At 28.7% G+C, this 11,999-nt stretch overlaps 1 long non-coding RNA gene across 2 annotated transcripts; it reads right to left on the bottom strand.

The window, feature by feature from the left end:
* Nucleotides 1–9,246: 9,246 nt before the first annotated feature.
* LOC140174956 (uncharacterized) lies at nt 9,247–11,685 on the bottom strand. 2 transcript variants are annotated; one of them, XR_011865110.1, is made up of 4 exons: nt 11,435–11,590; nt 11,149–11,303; nt 10,649–10,713; nt 9,247–9,549 (listed from the first exon to the last, which is right to left on the bottom strand). It is a non-coding gene; the product is annotated as an uncharacterized lncRNA (long non-coding RNA). The 2 variants fall into 2 exon arrangements; XR_011865109.1 differs by lacking the exons at nt 9,247–9,549; nt 10,649–10,713 and having other exon boundaries at nt 10,982–11,303; nt 11,435–11,685.
* Between the last annotated feature and the right edge of the window lie 314 nt (nt 11,686–11,999).

Genomic DNA, 11,999 nt, shown 5'->3' with positions numbered 1-11,999 from the left:
TAAAACAACATACTAATTTTATTATTATTATTATTGTTATTATTATTATCATTATTATTATTATTATTATTCATATTATTATTCATAACACACAACATACTAATTTTCTAATCTAACTTTAGTTATTACTAATTTATTGTCTAAATTTTACTGAATTAAAATTCAATTATTAATTATAAATCACCATAAATAAAATAATTTATTAAATTTTTATTATTAATCATAATAATTTATTAAACTCAACTACTAATACTAATAATAATAACAATAATAATATATCAATATCTACTCTAATCTAATATATACAAATCTCATTCTCCTTCTTCTTTCTTTCATTCATTATTTACATTCATTACATTTATTCATTCTTTTATTTTATTTTAACCAATAATCATAAAAAAAATCCAACTCCACGGTAAAACTAACCATATCAGACATACATACTCACATGATTAATTCCTATTTTAATTTTTTTTTCTAACCACCTAACAATAAAATTATACACACATACATAATTAATCTCTACTTAGTGCCATTATAATATATATCACAAATAAAATCTAATATTATCACTATTATTATTATTAAATCAGATTATTAAAAAATAAAAACTTACATAATTTGGATGCCCAAGATAATTAACAATATGAAGCTCCGATTGATTTATTTCTTTAATTTTTTGTCTTCTTGACATTTTCTTCAAATTTTTTTGAAGGTTTGTTGTGGTCCAACAATAGTGAAGAATGAGTAAAGTGGTGGGGTTGGGAGAGAGAGATACGAGAGTGAAAAAGATATCGGTGGGTGGGGTGGGGGGGGGGGGAAACAATATCTACTTTTGGAGATAGAGTCACGAGCCAACCAAGGAGCCCAACTGCATGCGTGACACGTGGACAAGGGTCTCAAATCGGACCCACTGATTTGTGCACCCTCCGCGTCTTGAAATCGGTCCGTCCGATTTCCGTCCTCCTAATCGGTCCGTCCGATTTCTCCTACACAGCCGTCACATCTCGGTAAAACACCCTAAACCACCATATTGTTGCTATACTCCATCAACCCCTCCATATTAAAATTAAAAAACTCTTCCATTGTTGTTCACAACTACTTCACCCACTAACATGAAGAGGAAAGGAGATATTAGGTAACCTTATCGAAGTCTCCTTCTCATTTTGAATAAATTTATGGAGATCATCACTAACATTGTAGGCACTAAAATATCTACAATTATATTAACTCACATAAATAATGCTATTATATTTTTCATTTCTCAAATTTATTAACAATTATAAGAATATAAGAAAATTTTTAGAATAACTACTAAGCATTTTTATTTACGAAGCTAAGAGATGATCATTACATAAACATATATGCCTTTATATAGACAAAACTTTTTAGTAAAACAATTTTTTCAACAACTAATACTTAGTTGTATACATAAGTGGCACAATAAAACTTGTAGAATTTGCTTTAAATTGCATGTATGTTTTAGATTGTTTACTATCTGAGTTGGCTTCATTAATCTTCCTTTGACTTGTCAAACTTGATGTCTTGCATTAAAAACTTGCATTCATGTAGTTTCTATAATCTTCTTTGTCATTCATGTAGTTTCTATAGTCTTCTAAGTTAGGTTGCAACTTAGTTCCAATTCTAATTCAATTTGATTTCAAATTTTTTAATGTTTTAATATGTTGTATTTGTACTATTCTTAAATGTTCTTGATTTAATTAGCTAACATTGTCTCCCTTAAATCAAGCTTTAGAATTTATCATTCTAAGCATCTTCTTCAACTTGTAAAATAATTTGATCTTCAAAACCTTTGTAAATATATCTGCAACTTGTTCTTTAGTTGGACAGAATTTGATCACAACTTCTTTTTCATTTACTAGTTCTCTAATTTTGTGAAACCGTATATCAATATGCTTTGATCTCCCATAGAATACTGGATTTTCGCAAAGTGCAATAGCTGACTTGTTATTACAAAATATCGATGCTGGAGTACACTGTTTCTCGTTCAATTCCTCAAGAATTTTTCTTAGCTAAATTGCTTGTGTTGCACAACTTGCTGCTCCTATATATTCTGCTTTTACTGTAGAGAATGCGACTAGTGGTTATTTTTTCGATGACCATGAAATTACACCAAAACCAAGATAAAATGTAAATCTCCAAGTACTTTTTCTTATTTCTATATCTCCAGTCCATTCACAATCAGTGTAACCAATAAGATTCATTTCATTAGTATTTTTATAATAAATACCATCATTTAAAGTACTTTTGATATATCAAAAGAATATATTTTGCAGTTTGCAAATGGTTGGTACAAGACTTCTCCATAAATCTGCTAAGCAAACTAACTCTAAACACAATATATGGTCTAGTTGCAGTTAACTACCTCAAACTTTCAATCAAGCTTTTGTAATAAGTAGGATTTACTGCTCTTCCTTTATCTTCTCTCAGCAACTTGAACTTCTCTTCGACTGGAGTAGAAACTAGTTTTGAGTGCTCCATCTAAAATTTCTTTAAAATATCATTTGCATATTTCTTCTGGAAAATAAAAATTCCAACATCTTTTTGAAGAACTTTGATGCCAAGAAAATAAGACATGAAGCCCATATCCGTTATTTCAAAGTGCCTTATCATAGTCTCCTTGAATTCTGTAATTATTTTTAAATTATTACCAGTAAAGGTTAAATCGTCAACATAAAGACACATGATCAAGCTATCTCTAGGTTCAACAATCTTGATATAAAATATATGCTTAAATGGATAATTTTTGAAACCATTCTGAGTGAAATAAGAATCAATCTTCTTGTATCATGCTCTTGGTGCTTGCTTTAACCTGTACAAAACTTTCTTCAACCTATAAATATTATCTTCTTCTATAAGAACTTCATATCCTGCAGGCTAATCAACATACACTTCTTTTTTTAAAGTGCCATTTAGAAATGTAGACTTAACATCCATTTGATATATCTTCCACTTATTTTGAGTTGAGAGTGAAATAATCATATGAATAGTATCTAATCTAGCAATAGGAGCAAATATTTCAAAATAATCAATACCTGACTTTTGTTTGTATCCTTTTGTAACTAATCTTGCTTTGAAACAATCAATTTTATCGTTGGGTTTGAATTAGTTTTGTAAACCCACTTTACTCCAATTGGCTTCTTATCTGCTGGTAAATCTGTTATCTCCCATGTGCCATTCTTCTCAATAGTATGAATCTCCTCATCCATTGCTTTCTTCCAATTGTTTTTTTTATAGGCTTTTTCAAAGTTCAACGGCTCACAATCTAAAAACAGAGCAGAATTTATGATTTCTTCATTGGATGGGTCATTGTCATTGCTAATTTCATAATCTGCTAATATAGCAGGTAGTTTCCACTCTCTTTGCGATCTTCTAGATAATTTTGTTTGTTCAGTTATGTCAGGTTGTCTTTCTTCTACTTCAACACACGTATTTGGAATTACAATCGCCTGCTTTTCTTTCTTTGTGTCCCAGTCCTGCATGTTTTTCTCATCAAACATCACGTCTCTGCTAATGATCACTTTCTTTGTTTTTGGATTGTATAACTTGTATGCTTTTGAGTCTGTGCTATAGCCAATAAAGATACACTTCTCGCCTTTGTCATCTAACTTCTTCCTTAATTGATCTGGTACGTGGGCATAAGAGATACATTCAAAGACTCTGAAATGATGAATGGAAGGCTACTTTCCACCCCCAAGCCTCCTCTAGAGTTTTATCTCGAACACTCTTCGTTGGACCCCTGTTTAAAATATGAACTGTTGTTGCGACTGCTTCTGTCGAAAATTCTTTAAGTATTTTTTTTTACTTGAGTATGCATCTAACCATATCCATGATGGTTCTATTCTTTCTTTCAACAACTCCATTTTGTTGAGAAGTATATCTGATTATTAGTTGGTGTTGAATTTCATGTTGTTTAAAGTAATCTGAATACGCAAGATATTCTGTCCCTCTGTTTGTTCTGAGAATTTTAATTTTATAACCACTTTATTTTTTGACAAATGCCTTGAATCTCTTGAGGATATCACATACTTCTGATTTTTTTAGAAGGTATATCCATGTATATCTACTAAAATCATCAATAAAAGTGAGAAAGTACCTGCTACCACTATTGCCTGGAACTTCAACAAAACAAATATCTGAATGCACAATTTTAAGTATTCTTTTGGCTCTTCATTACTTTCCTGTAAAGAATGGATCTCTATGCTTCCTTTCTAGTTGACATATCTCACAAATACAATTAGGAATATGAACTTGTGGTAGACCAGAAACAAGTATTTTTCTTGAAAGGCAGTTTAGGCCAAGAAAATGAAAATGTCCAAACCGCATATGCCACAACAAGCTATCATCAAGTATTACATAACTCATACAAGAGAGATTAATATGTTGAATTTTTAATAGAAAAATTCTATTTGAAGTCATCTTTGCTTTATTTATGAACTTTCTATTGTTGTCAAACACAATGCAATATCCATGATATGTTATCATCTTATATCGCTTTCCAGATAACTGTCACATACTCAGTAAATTGTAATCAAATTCAGGAGCATAGAAAATATCATAAATATAACTCAGAGAACCATCCTTCAATCTAATTGGTATTCGCCCTTTTCTTTCAATAGGAATTTTTGTACTATTACCAAACTTCAATAATTGTTTAACTAAATCATCTAATGAAGAAAATAATTCTTTTCTACCAGACATATGATTACTGCAGGCATTATCCAAGTATCATATATTTTCATCTTCAACACATGAATTACTTGTAAAAAATAAAATTTGAGTACCCGAATTATCATCATTATTTTGATGCTGATTTTCTACAACGTGGGCTCGATTGTTATTCATCATTTTGAATCTAGAATCTGCTGCTTTGTGTCCATACTTTCCACAATAAAAGAAGTTGAAATTGGTTCGTTCTTGATAAAAATTTGTCTCGACCTCATCCTCAGTTGACAGGCCTAAAATTTGTTCTACCTCTTCCTTGATTAGGTGGTGTAAAATTATTATAACTTCCTTAGTTATAATTACCACGGCCTTTACCTTTGAAACTTCTATCTCTATTTTGAAAATTGAAACCACGATTGTAAAATCCCTACAATACACTTATTCCTCTTTTTTCCAAACTAAACCCTAACCCTAATTTCCTAAATTACCAACACACACATTGCCCCTAAATCAGAGAAGAGAAGTAAAGAGTGAATGAGAGAAAGAAGGAAGAGAAGAAAGGAAGAAAAGAAGGAAGAGGGCCAGTAGGGCCAGAGCTACTGTCGTCGTTGACATAGAGAGAGAGTGAGAGAGGTTTGAATATGAGAGAGCGTAATAGCGAGCATGAATCCGAAGGGGAGAGGGAGAGATGAATAAAAAACCAGAAAGAGAGACATTGAGAGAGAAGACGCGACGAGGAGAGGGAAGAGGCGCGGTGTCATCGCCACCGAGGAAACCATCGTCGGGGTGAGACCTTATCGTTGTAGTGGGAAGCACAGAGAAAGAAGAAAGGATGAGAGAGCTACAAGATAGAGGGAAGAAGGGAAGAAGGGTGGCAGTCGCGAGCGGAGGTGACGATGAAAGTTTCTATCATTGCCGTCGCTGGAGCTCATCGCTAGTGCACCTGAAGCTATTTCAGCCCCTACCTTGCTCCACTGTTGCTGACCCTTGGCCTTCCTGTTTTTGTTAGAGTTACTGATGCCACTGCTAAAGGAGAGGATCCAATTTCATTGCTATTTTGCTTTACTAGTGCCACTCTTATTGTTGCTGGAAAACATGCTACAGCTTTTAAACTTGCCGGCAATATTGTCTTGCCACTGTTTTGGTCTACCTTCTTCCCTTTATCTGTTCTATTTTTACCTTATCTCTGCCACCATTTCATTTTCCTGCCTTAATCTTGTTTTGATTTATTTTTCATCTCTATTTTGTTTTGGATTTTCAGAATTATATTTGCATTTATCTTTTTGTTCGATTTGAATCTACTGTATTTGCCTAGTGCTATGGCCATTGTTGTACCATAAGAATTGAAGTTGTTGCCACTGCCCCAGTCCAAGTTTTGCGCTCTTTTATACCCTTTAATTTGGCACTCCGAGTTTGGTCTCTTCAATTCCTTAGGACCACATTGTGAGTAGGCTCTACATTTATAATTGTTTGGTTTTACATCTATAATTATTTTGATATACGGTGCATTGAAGTTATAATTATATTTACAAATATTATTATCAAATGATTTTAAATTAGCTTGAATAATCGATTTATTAGAACTAAATATCTAATCCTTGTTAAACTCATTTTAATATGCACATGAGACTATATGTTTTTATAAGACTGTATACGTGTTTCATAAAGTTTTGCATTATTTTAGAATATTAGATTTTAATTGAATATGTGTTTCTAAAATATTGAAGTATTGTTGATACTCACCTATATACTTTGAATTGTAAAATATATTTGACATTTTATTATGAATGAAAAGGATTTTTGATGAGAAAGTATTATCTGATTTTATTTTATACCTCATATATTTGAAGGATCAAAGATTTGTTGTATTTGAAATTATATGCTTTGAATTAGTTTGGGAGGTTCGTATTAGAAAATCATAGTTAACGGCGGTTCTGACGTTAACTTAGATGCATCAGGCTCAAACCTCAGCTAGCGGGAGGGTTGCTAGCCTAACGTGTAGGCCATAGTTGGATTTGTTATTCCGTTCGGACACACAAGAGAAAAGAGCTACCCATAGAGGTGTAGCCACCCAAGTGTGGACTTTTGATTTAATTTCTGTATGAGAACTCCCTTATTAATTCACTTATTATTATCAACTACTATTTTCTAATTAAAATTACGTTGGTAATAATGTTTACATGGTCTCATGTCGATTATAGATGTAATGTCTAGTCACTGAGTTGCAAAACTCACCCCATTTTTATTCAACTTATATTTTGAGTCAATTAGGCTTGCTAGGGGACTATTTCCTGAGCGTCGGTCATGACTCATTTTGGGTCGTGATAACAACTGCATCTTTCTTGTGTACGATTTGATTCTACAATGTTTAAATTCACCCGACTTTTCAGGACTTCTTCGATTGATTTTTCTGACTTTTCGAATATTATTCTGTTTTGGCTTTCCATGGTTCCTTGCAACTCTGCAATCATCATGGTATCCATATCGTGTGAGTTTAGTATCATAATCACCACATGGTCATACTTCATCGGCATGGTGTAAAGAATTTTCTCCACCACTTTACAATCGAGCATGTCTTCTCCATAGATTCTCATCTTATTGACAAGACCTATAACATGAGTAAAATATTGCTCTAACAGTTTCTGAGCTAGGCATCTCGTACCTTTCATATTCTTTTCTCAAAGACTGTAGCTTTATTTTTTGAACTTTATCTATGCCTTTGTATGACAGCTTCAACGTCTTCCATGCTTCTTTTGTACTTTTGGCATTTGCTATTTTGCCAAATATCATATAATCTACTCCTTGATGAATTTGAGATAGCACCAATTGATCTCTCTTCTGTTGGGTAGCATCTACTCCTTCTTGCAAATCCAATTCAATGAAATTTCACATGTTTTGGGCCTTCAAATGGGTAGATATCAAAGTCTCCCAATAACTATAATCAAGTTTTTCATTTAACTTGAGATTGGACTACACAATATTAAAAGTGTTTGTTATACCGACTCTATGAATGAAAAATTATGTAAGAATTTTTCCACACTTCACAAACTCTTAAACATCAAGCATTGAATTAAACAGTTTTAGTACTAAATGTAAGTATAATACCCATAATTAATTAACTCCAAAATCACCATCTCACATAAATGACACTATTATATTTTTTATCTCTCAAATTAACTAACGATCATAAGAAAGAATTTTTAAAGCAAACACTAAATATGTTTATTCATGAAGGGGTGATCATTATATAAACATATATATCTTTATATAGACCAATTTTTTCAATAAAATAATCTTTTTAACTTATACTTAATTGTATACATAGGTGGCACAATAAAATTTATAGAATTTACTTCAAATTACATGTATGTTTTAGATTGCTCACTATCTTATGAGCTGATTTCATTCATCTTCCTTTAACTTGTTAAACTTGATATCTTGTACTAAAAACTTGCATTCACATAGTTTTTATAATCTTCTTTTTCATTCATATAGTTTTTATAACTTTCTAAGTTAGATTGCAACTTGATTCTAATAATCTAATTCCAATTCAATTTAGTTTCGAATTTTTTCAATATTCTAACATGTTATATTTGTATTATTTTTAAATGTTCTTAATTTAATTATATATATAATAATTAGCAATTAGTAATTAGTAATAGTCGTATCAAAATATGAAAGTTAAACTTTTCAAAATTAAATTGAATACTGTTTAATAAAGCTGAGATAATTGTTACAAAAAATTTCATATTATATATATATGGGAAGTTCTATGGTGACATAAAAAGTAGTGAAGAGTGACCAAGAGTTGACTAACCTATAACATGGAGGGACCTATGTGTAATCAAGAGGGGGCATTTGCCCCACAATTTTTAAAAAAATTATATATATATATATATATATATATATATATATATATATATATATATATATGTCCCTTTTATATTATATTAACTCAAAAATAAAATATAAATATTTTTTTTAAAACTTAACATATAATAATAATAATAATTATATTATTAAATTTAAGTTAGTATAATAATAATAAATAAATAAATAAACTCAAAAAATAGTGATAATTAATTTTATTATATTAGTTAATTGTTGATAATTAAATTAAAATTTAGTTTTTTAATTAAATACAACTCAAATTATTAGTGATTTTTTAAAAAATTATTTAAAATAAAAAATATATTATTTATATATTAATATACTGTATTAATATCCATTATTAAAATGGTCTTGATTATAGTAATTACTTTGGTTAAAAAATTTATTTATACTATAAAGACTATAATAAATAGATTTAACGGTTAAATACTTAAATATGAGATAATAAAAAATAAAATAATTTTTTAAACACATATATAGAAAAATAATATTGTCATGTTAAAAATTAAAAAAATTATTATAAATTATTGTTTTTATTATTTGGAATATCATATCGTGCGTCGTTTTTATCAATATGTATAGATAGTTATGATTTAAAATTTTAAATATATCTAAACCAATTTGAATTGATCGAGTGATGAATTTAGTCGTCATCCTCTTAAGCAAGTGTTGAGAGTTTGAATTTCATCTCGTATATATAAGAACTCATTGGCCAATTACAAACTCATAAATAAAATTAAAAGTCATAATAGATTAGTCCTTAACTCGTTGGATATTGTGAGAAGTCAAAAAAATATATTTATACTTAAATTTTATTCTATTTTTTGCCTCCACGGTAAAATTTTTCTGGATACGTCATTAGCCTATAGGAACTAGGAAGAGCACATGTGGTGATTTAATGAGTTAAAGACGAATTTAAGATGCTCCAACTCTCTGGAGGTCTACTGTGCTCCATAAGTTGATTATGCCACTCTGCCAAAATGCTTCTTATTATTATATAGACAAATTATAATATATATATATAACAATATTTACTTTTATTTATATTTAATTTATTTTAATTTTAAAGTCACTCATTTTTAAATTAATTATATTTTATTTAACTATAAATTTATTAAATATATAAAAATTAAAAAGATAAACAAAAAAATTTATTAATCACAATTTTTTTTATGATTATATGATATCTATTAATATTATTTTTTTAATAAATACTTGTAGTATATAATAATAGGTAAAGGCTCACATGCAGTTGTCTTCATAAGAAGTTAATAGTTGAAAAATTTTAGATGATATTTAGTCAAATTTGTTAAATCATCTGACGGTTCTTAAATATCAACTTCACATGAAAATAACTGTATGTAAGTTTTCACCTATAATAATATAATAATACAATAAATGTAAACTAATTAATAAAGTATTAAAATTTGAAAATGATAATTATTTTTATAAAAATAAAATAAAATTAGTTATAATAAAAAATAATTAAATTTTATATAATTATTTAATTATACCGGGTTAACCGATTCGACCAGTGACTCACCGATTGAACCAATAATCGAGTGACCCAGTAGCCTTACACCGGTTCGATTCTGACGTCCATTAGGCTGGTGTGGAGCGCAATAATTTGCATGATTTTAAATATCATCTAAAATTTTTCAACTATTAACTTCATATGAAAATAACTGCATGTGAGACTTTACTTATTATTATATATTACAAGTATTTATTAAAAAATAATATTAATAGATATCATATAATTATTAAAAAAAGAATTGTGATTAATACATTTTTTTGTTTATCTTTTTAATTTTTATATATTTAATAAATTTATAGTTAAATAAAATATAATTAATTTAAAAATGAGTGACTTTAAAATTAAAATAAATTGAATATATATATATATATATTATAATTTATCTATATAGTAGTAAGAAGCATTTCTAATTATAAAAATGAGTGACTTTAAAATTAAAATAAATTGAATATATGTAAATATATATATATATATATATATATATATATATATATATAGTAGTAAGAAGCATTTCTAGCATAGTGGTATGATCACCTTTCTTGTATCCTTGAGAACAAGAGTTTGAATCTCCTTCGAAGCATTTTAGAAAATTTTTCACACTGAAACATTCACACCGTTATAATAAGATATCAAATGTGATGCAGCAATAATCAACCAACTCACATAATAATATATAAAGTAATTTTACAATACATATATTTAAATATAAAATATCACATTAACAACCATAACTATTTTTTACAGTTATTTTATAAATAATTATCGAGAATACAAAATAATTAGACGATTATATTTTATATTGTACAGTAACTTTAACCAAACATCATGTAAGACATTAAACTAACACAATAACAAAAATCACAAAGCTAAGTTTCAATAGACATTATTTCCATTCATTCGATACAATATGAGCAATACCAACACAAATAAAATGAGAATTATTCAAATCTCATTTTCCGTCTATTATTATTTTGTAATAGAAACGTACAATGCTGGTAAAATGTACTAAATAATCAACAATAGTATTGACATACACAATTGAAGGAATCTATGCAACGCCACCATGACATGGGCCCCGGATGAAGTCCAAAACATTTTTCGCGGCAAAAGTCATAATTGTTGCAATCAGTTTTCATCAACCATTTTTCCCCACAAATCCTTACGCGTTCAGTCACCGCTATCGAGATAGCTGCATGCAAAAAGTTAAAAGATCACATTCAATACTCTTTTTTTTTTTTTTGTCACACATTCAATAATCTTGACATAGAATAATATTTGATAGTTCTAGGAATAATAAAGATATAAAGGAATCATATTAACCTGAAACCAGAAAGAAAATTGAAAAAAGATTTGTCATTATTATTAACTTATTAGTCATCATAATCTGTCGATCGAACACTCGATGTTGATTATTCTTAATCTCAATCTTTTTTGTGTATCAATTTTGGGAGATGGAGTCATGGAGAGTTGTATATATATGGGTGGAAATTCATTTCACTACCTCTCAAAGAATTATAAATTAATTTTTTATTATTATTCTAATGCGAGATCGGACAGGCCGATTCAATTGGAAAATTAATAAATCAATCTACCAATCGATTCGGTCTAATGTCAAGGTTGTTTAAAGCATAAAATTGGTGAGAATCGATCAAAATAGTAAAAATTGATAAAAATTGATCCAATCAAACTGTTCGGATGAAAATTCTAAAATTAATGAAAATGTGGTTGGAATTCGAATTCTCTTTGTTAATGTATATTCCCTTTATCACTAAACTATGTTATTCCTTATTATTGTAAATAATAATTATTAATTATGTAATAAAAACGTTACAATAATTTATTAGATATTATTTTAATTTTATACTCACTCATATTTAAATTAATG

Source organism: Arachis hypogaea, chromosome 9 (assembly GCF_003086295.3).
Source record: "Arachis hypogaea cultivar Tifrunner chromosome 9, arahy.Tifrunner.gnm2.J5K5, whole genome shotgun sequence".
In the NCBI taxonomy this organism is placed as follows: Eukaryota; Viridiplantae; Streptophyta; class Magnoliopsida; order Fabales; family Fabaceae; genus Arachis; species Arachis hypogaea.
This window is presented reverse-complemented; position numbering and strand designations above follow the sequence as displayed.